The sequence below is a fragment of the Haemorhous mexicanus genome, chromosome 39, assembly GCF_027477595.1.
Source record: "Haemorhous mexicanus isolate bHaeMex1 chromosome 39, bHaeMex1.pri, whole genome shotgun sequence".
NCBI lineage: Eukaryota > Metazoa > Chordata > Aves > Passeriformes > Fringillidae > Haemorhous > Haemorhous mexicanus.
This window is the reverse complement of record NC_082379.1, coordinates 341,579-351,080: the sequence shown is the minus strand read 5'-3', so window position 1 is coordinate 351,080 and position 9,502 is coordinate 341,579. Positions and strand designations below refer to the sequence as shown.

Here is a 9,502-nt window from a genome sequence, read left to right as displayed (position 1 = left end):
GGGTTGGTCACGACTTTGGGTTGGTCACGACTTTGGGTTGGTCTTGGCCTTGGGTTGGCCTTTGGGTCGGCCTTGGCCATGGATTGGTCTTGGCCTTGGGTTGGACTTGACTTTGGGTTGGTCGTTGAGTTGATCTTGACTTTGGATTGGTCTCGACTTTGGGTTGGTCTTGGCCATGGATTGGTCTTGACCTTGGGTTGGTTTTGACTTGGGTTGATCTCAACTTTGGACTGGTCTCGACTTTGGGTTGGTCTTGGCCATGGGTGGATGTTGACCATTGGTCGGTCTTGGCCATGGATTGGTCTTGACTTTGGGTTGGTCTTGGTCGTAGTTTGGTTGATCTCGACTTTGGGTTGGTCTTGACTTTGGGTTGGGTTTTGGGTTGGTCTGGGCCATGGATTGGTCTTGACCTTGGGTTGGTTTTGACTTGGGTTGGTCTCGACTTTGGACTGGTCTCAACTTTGGGTTGGTCTTTGAGTTGGTCTTGGCCATGGATTGGTCTTGACTTTGGGTTGGTCTTGGTCGTGGTTTGGTTGATCTTGACTTTGGGTTGGTCTTGACTTTGGGTTAAGCTTTGGGTTGGTCTTGACCATGGATTGGTCTTGACCTTGGGTTGGTTTTGACTTGGGTTGGTCTTGACTTTGAACTGGTCTTGACTTTGGGTTGGTCTCGACTTTGGGTTGGGCTTTGGGTTGGTCTTGGCCATGGATTGGTTGGTTTTGACTTTGAGTTGGTTGATCTTGACCATAAGTTGATCTTGACTTTGGGTTGGTTTTGGCCATGGGTGGATGTTGACCATGGGTCGGTCTTGGCCATGGTTTGGTTGATCTTGACTTTGGGCTGGTTGATCTTGACCATGAGTTGGTTTTGACTTTGGGTCGGTTTTGGCCATGGGTTTGTTGGTCTTGACTTTGGGTTGGTCTTGGTCGTGGTTTGGTTGATCTTGACTTTGGGTTGGTCTCGACTTTGGGTTGGGCTTTGGGTTGGTCTTGACCATGGATTGGTCTTGACCTTGGGTTGGTTTTGACTTGGGTTGGTCTCGACTTTGGACTGGTCTCAACTTTGGGTTGGTCTTTGAGTTGGTCTTGGCCATGGATTAGTCTTGACTTTAGATTGGTCTTGGCCATGGGTGGATGTTGACCATTGGTCGGTCTTGGCCATGGATTGGTTGGTCTTGACTTTGGGTTGGTCTTGGTCGTGGTTTGGTTGATCTTGACTTTGGGTTGGTCTTGACTTTGGGTTGGGCTTTGGGTTTGTCTTGGTCATGGATTGGTCTTGACCTTGGGTTGGTTTTGACTTGGGTTGGTCTTGACTTTGAACTGGTCTCGACTTTGGGTTGGTCTCGACTTTGGACTGGTCTCAACTTTGGGTTGGTCTCGACTTTGAACTGGTCTCAACTTTGGGTTGGGCTTTGGGTTTGTCTTGGCCATGGATTGGTTGATCTTGACTTTGAGTTGGTTGATCTTGACCATAAGTTGATCTTGACTTTGGGTTGGTCTTGGCCATGGGTGGATGTTGACCATTGGTCGGTCTTGGCCATCGATTGGTTGGTCTTGACTTTGGGTTGGTTTTGACTTTGGGTTGGTCTTGGTCGTGGTTTGGCTGATCTTAACTTTGGGTTGATCTTGACTTTGGGTTAAGCTTTGGGTTGGTCTTGACCATGGATTGGTCTTGACCTTGGGTTGGTTTTGACTTGGGTTGGTCTTGACTTTGAACTGGTCTCAACTTTGGGTTGGTCTCGACTTTGGACTGGTCTCAACTTTGGCTTGGTCTTTGAGTTGGTCTTGGCCATGGATTGGTTGGTTTTGACTTTGGGTTGGTTGATCTTGGCCATGAGTTGATCTTGACTTTGGGTTGGTTTTGGCCATGGGTGGATGTTGACCATGGGTCGGTCTTGGCCATAGTTTGGTTGATCTTGACTTTGGGTTGGTTGATCTTGACCATGAGTTGGTTTTGACTTTGGGTCGGTTTTGGCCATGGGTGGATGTTGACCATGGGTCGGTCTTGACTTTGGGTTGGTTGAACTTGACTTTGGGTTGGTTTTGACTTTGGGTTGGTCTTCACCATGGATTGGTCTTGACCATAGGTTGATCTTGGCCATGGTTTGGTTGATCTTGACTTTGGGCTGGTTGATCTTGACCATGAGTTGGTTTTGACTTTGGGTCGGTTTTGGCCATGGGTTGGTTGGTCTTGACTTTGGGTTGGTTTTGACTTTGGGTTGGTCTTGGTCATGGTTTGGTCTTGACCATTGGTTGGTCTCGGCCATGGATTGGTCTTGATTTTGGGTTGGTTGATCTTGATTTTGGGTTGGCCTTGGCCACGGGTGGATGTTGACCATTGGTTGGTCTTGGCCATGGATTGGTTGGTCTTGACTTTGGGTTGCTTGATCTTGGCCATGAGTTGGTCTTGACTTTGGGTTGATCTTGACTTTGGGTTGGTTTTGACTTTGGGTTGGTCTTCACCGTGGATTGGTCTTGACCATAGGTTGGTCTTGGCCATGGTTTGGTTGATCTTGACTTTGGGCTGGTTGATCTTGACCATGAGTTGGTCTTGACTTTGGGTTGGTCTTGGCCATGGGTGGATGTTGACCATTGGTCGGTCTTGGCCATGGATTGGTTGGTCTTGACTTTGGGTTGGGCTTGACTTTGGGCTGGTTGATCTTGACCATGAGTTGGTTTTGACTTTGGGTCGGTTTTGGCCATGGGTTGGTCTTGACCATTGGTTGGTCTTGGCCATGGATTGGTTGGCCTTGGCCATGGGTTGGCCTTGGCCATGGGTCGGCTTTGGCCATTGGTTGGCCGTGGCTTGGCCGCTCTTCTCCTCGCTGCCCATTGGCTGGGTTTGGGTTGACCTTTGGCTGACCTTGCCCTCGTGTGGGTGGGGCTGACCTCCATCTTGATCTTGACCGTGGGATGATTGATCTTGACTCATTGACCATGGCTTGGTCTTCAGCTGCTCACTGGGGGACTTTGACCTCGGCTTGACCTTGGCTTGGGTTGGTCTTGGGTTGGACTCGACCATTGGCTGGTTGAGCTTGACCTCACTGACCATTGGCTGGTTGAGCTTGACCTCACTGACCATTGGCTGGTTGAGCTTGACCTCACTGACCATTGGCTGGTTGAGCTTGACCTCACTGACCATTGGTTGGTTGAGCTTGACCTCACTGACCATTGGTTGGTTGAGCTTGACCTCACTGACCATTGGTGGTTGAGCTTGACCTCACTGACCGTTGGTTGGTTGAGCTTGACCTCACTGACCATTGGCTGGTTGAGCTTGACCTCACTGACCATTGGTGGTTGAGCTTGACCTCACTGACCGTTGGTTGGTTGAGCTTGACCTCACTGACCATTGGCTGGTTGAGCTTGACCTCACTGACCATTGGCTGGTTGAGCTTGACCTCACTGACCGTTGGTTGGTTGAGCTTGACCTCACTGACCATTGGCTGGTTGAGCTTGACCTCACTGACCATTGGTTGGTTGAGCTTGACCTCACTGACCATTGGTTGGTTGAGCTTGACCTCACTGACCATTGGTGGTTGAGCTTGACCTCACTGACCGTTGGTTGGTTGAGCTTGACCTCACTGACCATTGGCTGGTTGAGCTTGACCTCACTGACCATTGGTGGTTGAGCTTGACCTCACTGACCGTTGGTTGGTTGAGCTTGACCTCACTGACCATTGGCTGGTTGAGCTTGACCTCACTGACCATTGGCTGGTTGAGCTTGACCTCACTGACCGTTGGTTGGTTGAGCTTGACCTCACTGACCGTTGGCTGGTTGAGCTTGACCTCACTGACCATTGGTTGGTTGAGCTTGACCTCGCTGACCATTGGCTGGTTGAGCTTGACCTCACTGACCATTGGTTGGTTGAGCTTGACCTCACTGACCATTGGCTGGTTGAGCTTGACCTCACTGACCGTTGGTTGGTTGAGGTTGACCATTGGTTGACCGCTGACCATTGGTTGATGTTGGGTTGACCTTTGGCTGACTTTGGTCTTCGTTGACCTTGGCTTGGGTTGGTGTTGCCCATTGGTTGGTTGACCTTGACTTGGCCTTGACCTGGGCTGACCATCAGTCAATGGAGATGACCGTTGGGTTGGTCTTGGCTTCGTTAACGGTTAATTGGGCTGGCCACTGGGTGGTCTTGGTCTTGAGGTGACCATTGGGTGGTCTTGAGGTGACCACTGGGTGGTCTTGAGGTGGTCATTGGGTTGGTCTTGAGGTGGTCATTGGGTGGTCTTGAAGTGGTCATTGGGTTGGTCTTGAGGTGGTCATTGGGTGGTCTTGAGGTGACCATTGGGTGGTCTTGAGGTGACCATTGGGTTGGTCTTGAGGTGACCATTGGGTTGGTCTTGAGGTGGTCATTGGGTTGGTCTTGAGGTGACCATTGGGTGGTCTTGAGGTGGTCATTGGGTTGGTCTTGAGGTGGTCATTGGGTGGTCTTGAGGTGACCATTGGATTGGTGTGGAGGTGACCATTGGGTGGTCTTGAGGTGACCATTGGGTGGTCTTGAGGTGACCGTTGGGTTGGTCTGGAGGTGACCATTGGGTGGTCTTGAGGTGACCATTGGGTGGTCTGGAGGTGACCATTGGGTTGGTCTTGAGGTGGTCATTGGGTGGTCTTGAGGTGACCATTGGGTTGGTCTGGAGGTGACCACTGGGTGGTCTTGAGGTGACCATTGGGTGGTCTTGAGGTGACCATTGGGTGGTCTTGAGGTGACCATTGGGTGGTCTTGAGGTGACCATTGGGTGGTCTTGAGGTGACCGTTGGGTGGTCTTGAGGTGACCACTGGGTGGTCTTGAGGTGGTCACTGGGTTGGTCTTGAGGTGACCGTTGGGTTGGTCTTGAGGTGACTGTTGGGTGGTCTTGAGGTGACAACTGGGTGGTCTTGAGGTGACCATTGGGTTGGTCTTGAGGTGACCATTGGGTTGGTCTTGAGGTGGTCATTGGGTGGTCTTGAGGTGACCATTGGGTGGCCTTGAGGTGACCACTGGGTTGGTCTTGAGGTGACCATTGGGTTGGTCTGGAGGTGACCATTGGGTTGGTGTTGAGGTGACCATTGGGTGGTCTTGAGGTGACCATTGGGTTGGTCTTGAGGTGACCATTGGGTGGTCTGGAGGTGACCATTGGGTTGGTCTGGAGGTGACCATTGGGTTGGTCTTGAGGTGACCACGGGGTTGGTCTGGAGGTGACCACGGGGTTGGTCTTGAGGTGACCGTTGGGTTGGGTCTGGAGGTGACCACTGGGTGGTTTTGACTTTGACCATCGATTGTCCAGCCTTGACTCGCGTTGCTCGTTGGGTTGGTTTGGGCTTTGCTGACCATTGGTTGGGTTGGCCGAGGGTTGGGTTGGGTTGACCTTGACTTGAGTTTGGCTTTTGATTGACTTGGGTTGGGTTGACCTTGGCTTGGGTTGAGTTTGGTTGAGTTTGGGTTGGGTTGGGTGGACCTTGGGTTGGGTTTGTTTGGTTGACCCTTGGTTGGATGGGATTGACCTTGGCTTGGGTTGAGTTTGGTTGACCTTGGGTTGGGTTGAGTTGACTTTGAGATGGGTTTTGTTGACCTTTGGTTGGGTTGGGTTGGGTTGGGTTGACCTTTGGTTGGGTTAACCTTGGTTTGAGTTGGGGTGGGTTTGGTTGACCTTGGTTGACCTTTGGTTGGGTTGGGTTGGGTTAGGTTGGTTGACTTTAGGTTGGGTTTGGTTGACCTTGGTTGACCTTTGGTTGGGTTTGGGTTGGGTTGGTCTTGAGTTGGGTTGACTTGGGTTGGGTTTGGTTGACCTTAGTCGACCTTTGGGTGGGTTGGGTTGATCTTGAGTTGGGTTGGGTTGATCTTGAGTTGGGTTGAGTTGGGTTGGGTTTGGTTGACCTTAGTCGACCTTTGGCTGGGTTTGGTTGACCTTGGGTTTGGTTGACCTTGGTTGACCTTTGGGTGGGTTGGGTTGGGTTAGGTTGGGTTGAGCTTTGCTTGGGTTGGCTTGACCTTGGGTTTGGTTGACCTTTGGTTGGGTTGGGTTGGGTTGGGTTGACTTGCAGTTGGGTTTGGTTGACCTTGGGTTGGGTTTGGTTGACCTTGGGTTGGGTTGACCTTGGTTGACCTTGGGTTGGGTTTGGTTGACCTTGGTTGACCTTTGCTTGGGTTGGGTTGACCTTGGGTTGGGTTGACCTTGGTTGACCTTGGGTTGGGTTTGGTTGACCTTGGGTTGGGTTGGGTTGGGTTGACTTTGAGTTGGGTTTGGTTGACCTTTGCTTGGGTTGACCTTTGGTTGGGTTGGGTTTGGTTGGGTTTGGTTTGGTTGGGTTGATCTTGGCTGACCTTTCCTTGACCCCGCTCGGGTTCGCGGCCCCTGATTGGTCCCACCCCCTCTTCCCTCCTCCCATTGGCTCCTCCCCCCTAGGTGGGCGTGGCCAAACACTCCGGGATCTCCTCCCCTCCCCCCCCCACCCCGCAAGTGCCTCAATAAACGGAATTCTGGGAAAACGCCCCAAAATGGCCGCCGGCAGCGGGGGAGGGGTCACGCCGGCCCCTCCCCCACCCAGGGGACCCTTGGGGACATTGGGGGGGGGGGGGTTGGGGACACCAGAGATGGACCCCAGGCCGCGTTTGCCCCAAATTTATTGGTTCTGACCCCGAATCCGCGTCCCCTCCATCACCGCCCGGGGGCGGCACCAGGGTGGCCCTGGTGGCACCGGTGACACCGGGGTGGCCCTGGTGGCACCGGGGTGGCCCTGGTGGCACCAGGGTGGCCCTGGTGACACCGGGGTGGCCCTGGTGACACCGGTGACACCGGGGTGGCCCTGGTGACACCGGGGTGGCCCTGGAGTGGCCCAGGTCCCATCACCATGTCCCTCGTCCCACCCCGTGGTGGCCCAAGTCCACGTCCCCACAATGTCCCCAAGGTGTCCCCGTGCCACCACCGTGTCCCCGAGGTGTCCCCGAGGTCCCTTGGTGGTGTCCACGGTGTCCTGGAGCCACCACAGGTCAAGGGTGACCCTGGTGTCCCCCATCGCCGTGTCCCCATGTCTTTCCCGTGTTCTCCCCTTGTCCCCACGGTGTCCCCAAGGTGTCCCCAAGGTGTCCCCAGGCTGTCCCCAAGGTGTCCCCAAGGTGTCCCTAGTTCCTGTCCATGGTCTCCAGGATCCAGGGGGTGAAGTTGCAGACCCTGGTGTGACCCATCCCCATGTTCCCATCTCTCTGTGGTGTCCCCACACAGTCACCAGGCTGTCCCCAAGGTGTCCCCATGTCCCCAAGGTGTCCCCAAGGTGTCCCCAGGCTGTCCCCAAGGTGTCCCCAGGGTGTCCCTAGTTCCTGTCCATGGTCTCCAGGATCCAGGAGGTGAAGTTGCAGACCCTGGTGTGACCCATCCCTGTGTCCCCAAGGTGTCCCTAGGCTGTCCCCAGGCTGTCCCCAAGGTGTCCCCATGTCCCTAGTTCCTGTCCATGGTCTCCAGGATCCAGGGGGTGAAGTTGCAGACCCTGGTGTGACCCTGGTGTGACCCATCCCTGTGTCCCCATGTCCCCAGGCTGTCCCCAAGGTGTCCCCAAGGTGTCCCCAAGGTGTCCCCAAGGTGTCCCCAGGGTGTCCCTAGTTCCTGTCCATGGTCTCCAGGATCCAGGGGGTGAAGTTGCAGACCCTGGTGTGACCCATCCCTGTGTCCCCATCTCTCTGTGGTGTCCCCAGGCTGTCCCCAAGGTGTCCCCAAGGTGTCCCCATGTCCCTAGTTCCTGTCCATGGTCTCCAGGATCCAGGGGGTGAAGTTGCAGACCCTGGTGTGACCCATCCCTGTGTCCCCATGTCCCCAAGGTGTCCCCAGGCTGTCCCCAGGCTGTCCCCAAGGTGTCCCCATGTCCCCAAGGTGTCCCCAAGGTGTCCCCAGGGTGTCCCTAGTTCCTGTCCATGGTCTCCAGGATCCAGGGGGTGAAGTTGCAGACCCTGGTGTGACCCATCCCTGTGTCCCCATGTCCCCAGGCTGTCCCCAGGCTGTCCCCAAGGTGTCCCCAAGGTGTCCCCAAGGTGTCCCTAGTTCCTGTCCATGGTCTCCAGGATCCAGGGGGTGAAGTTGCAGACCCTGGTGTGCCCCTGGTGTGACCCATCCCTGTGTCCCCATGTCCCCAGGCTGTCCCCAAGGTGTCCCCAGGGTGTCCCTAGTTCCTGTCCATGGTCTCCAGGATCCAGGGGGTGAAGTTGCAGACCCTGGTGTGACCCATCCCTGTGTCCCCATGTCCCCAGGCTGTCCCCAGGCTGTCCCCAAGGTGTCCCCAGGCTGTCCCCAAGGTGTCCCCATGTCCCCACGGTGTCCCCATGTCCCCAAGGTGTCCCCAGGCTGTCCCCAGGCTGCCCCCAGGCTGTCCCCAAGGTGTCCCCAGGGTGTCCCTAGTTCCTGTCCATGGTCTCCAGGATCCAGGGGGTGAAGTTGCAGACCCTGGTGTAGACCCCGGGGCGGCCGGGCAGGGCGCAGGTCTGGAGCCCCCAGGACACGATGCCCTGCAGGGTCCCATTGCAGGACAGGGGACCCCCGGAGTCACCCTGGGGACACACAGGGGTCAGGGGTCACTCAGGGGTCACTCAGGGGTCACTCAGGGGTCAGGGGTCACTCAGGGGTCACTCTGGAGCCCCCAGGACACGATGCCCTGCAGGGTCCCATTGCAGGACAGGGGACCCCCGGAGTCACCCTGGGGACACACAGGGGTCAGGGGTCACTCAGGGGTCACTCAGGGGTCACTCAGGGTCACTCAGGGGTCACTCAGGGTCACTCAGGGTCGCTCAGGGTCACTCGGGGTCACTCAGGGGTCACTCAGGGTCACTCAGAGTCACTCAGGGGTCACTCAGGGTCACTCAGGGGTCACTCAGGGGTCACTCATCGGTCACTTAGTGGTCACTCAGGGGTCACTCAGGGTCACTCAGAGGTCACTCAGGGGTCACTCAGGGGTCACTCAGGGTCACTCAGAGGTCACTCAGGGGTCACTCAGTGGTCACTCAGGGGTCACTCAGAATCACTCAGGGGTCACTCGGGGTCACTCAGGGTCACTCAGGGGTCACTCAGGGGTCACTCAGGGTCACTCAGGGTCACTCAGGGGTCACTCAGGGGTCACTCGGGGTCACTCAGGGTCACTCAGGGGTCACTCAGGGGTCACTCATTGGTCACTCAGGGTCACTCAGGGGTCACTCACTGGTCACTCACTGGTCACTCAGGGGTCACTCAGGGTCAGTCAGGGGTCACTCATTGGTCACTCAGAGGTCACTCAGGGGTCACTCGGGGTCACTCAGGGGGCAGCAGATTTTTGGCAGATTTTGGTCGGATTTGGGTGGAATTTGGGCAGATTTTGGGTGTATTTTAGGCAGATTTGGGTCAGATTTTGTGCTGATTTTGGTCCCAATTTGGGCAGATTTGGGGCAGATTTTGGGGTGGATTTTGGGCAGGAATTTGGGGTGGATTTTGGGCAGATTCTGTGTGATTTTGGGGCAGATTTTGGGCGGATTTTGTTCTAATTTTAGGCAGATTTGGG

At 55.3% G+C, this 9,502-nt stretch overlaps 4 long non-coding RNA genes across 4 annotated transcripts; 2 read left to right on the top strand and 2 right to left on the bottom strand.

The window, feature by feature from the left end:
- Nucleotides 1-21: 21 nt before the first annotated feature.
- Nucleotides 22-714, bottom strand: LOC132341388 (uncharacterized). The gene is made up of 3 exons (XR_009490174.1): nt 648-714; nt 242-303; nt 22-191 (listed from the first exon to the last, which is right to left on the bottom strand). It is a non-coding gene; the product is annotated as an uncharacterized LOC132341388 (long non-coding RNA).
- A 162-nt stretch (nt 715-876) lies between these two features.
- Nucleotides 877-2,712, top strand: LOC132341386 (uncharacterized). The gene is made up of 3 exons (XR_009490172.1): nt 877-953; nt 1,113-2,200; nt 2,485-2,712. It is a non-coding gene; the product is annotated as an uncharacterized LOC132341386 (long non-coding RNA).
- Nucleotides 2,713-4,080: 1,368 nt separating this feature from the next.
- Nucleotides 4,081-6,143, top strand: LOC132341385 (uncharacterized). The gene is made up of 7 exons (XR_009490171.1): nt 4,081-4,219; nt 4,287-4,377; nt 4,624-4,778; nt 4,824-4,846; nt 4,891-4,980; nt 5,095-5,927; nt 6,032-6,143. It is a non-coding gene; the product is annotated as an uncharacterized LOC132341385 (long non-coding RNA).
- On the bottom strand, nt 5,797-6,435 carry LOC132341387 (uncharacterized). The gene is made up of 3 exons (XR_009490173.1): nt 6,256-6,435; nt 5,995-6,145; nt 5,797-5,921 (listed from the first exon to the last, which is right to left on the bottom strand). It is a non-coding gene; the product is annotated as an uncharacterized LOC132341387 (long non-coding RNA).
- Nucleotides 6,436-9,502: the final 3,067 nt, after the last annotated feature.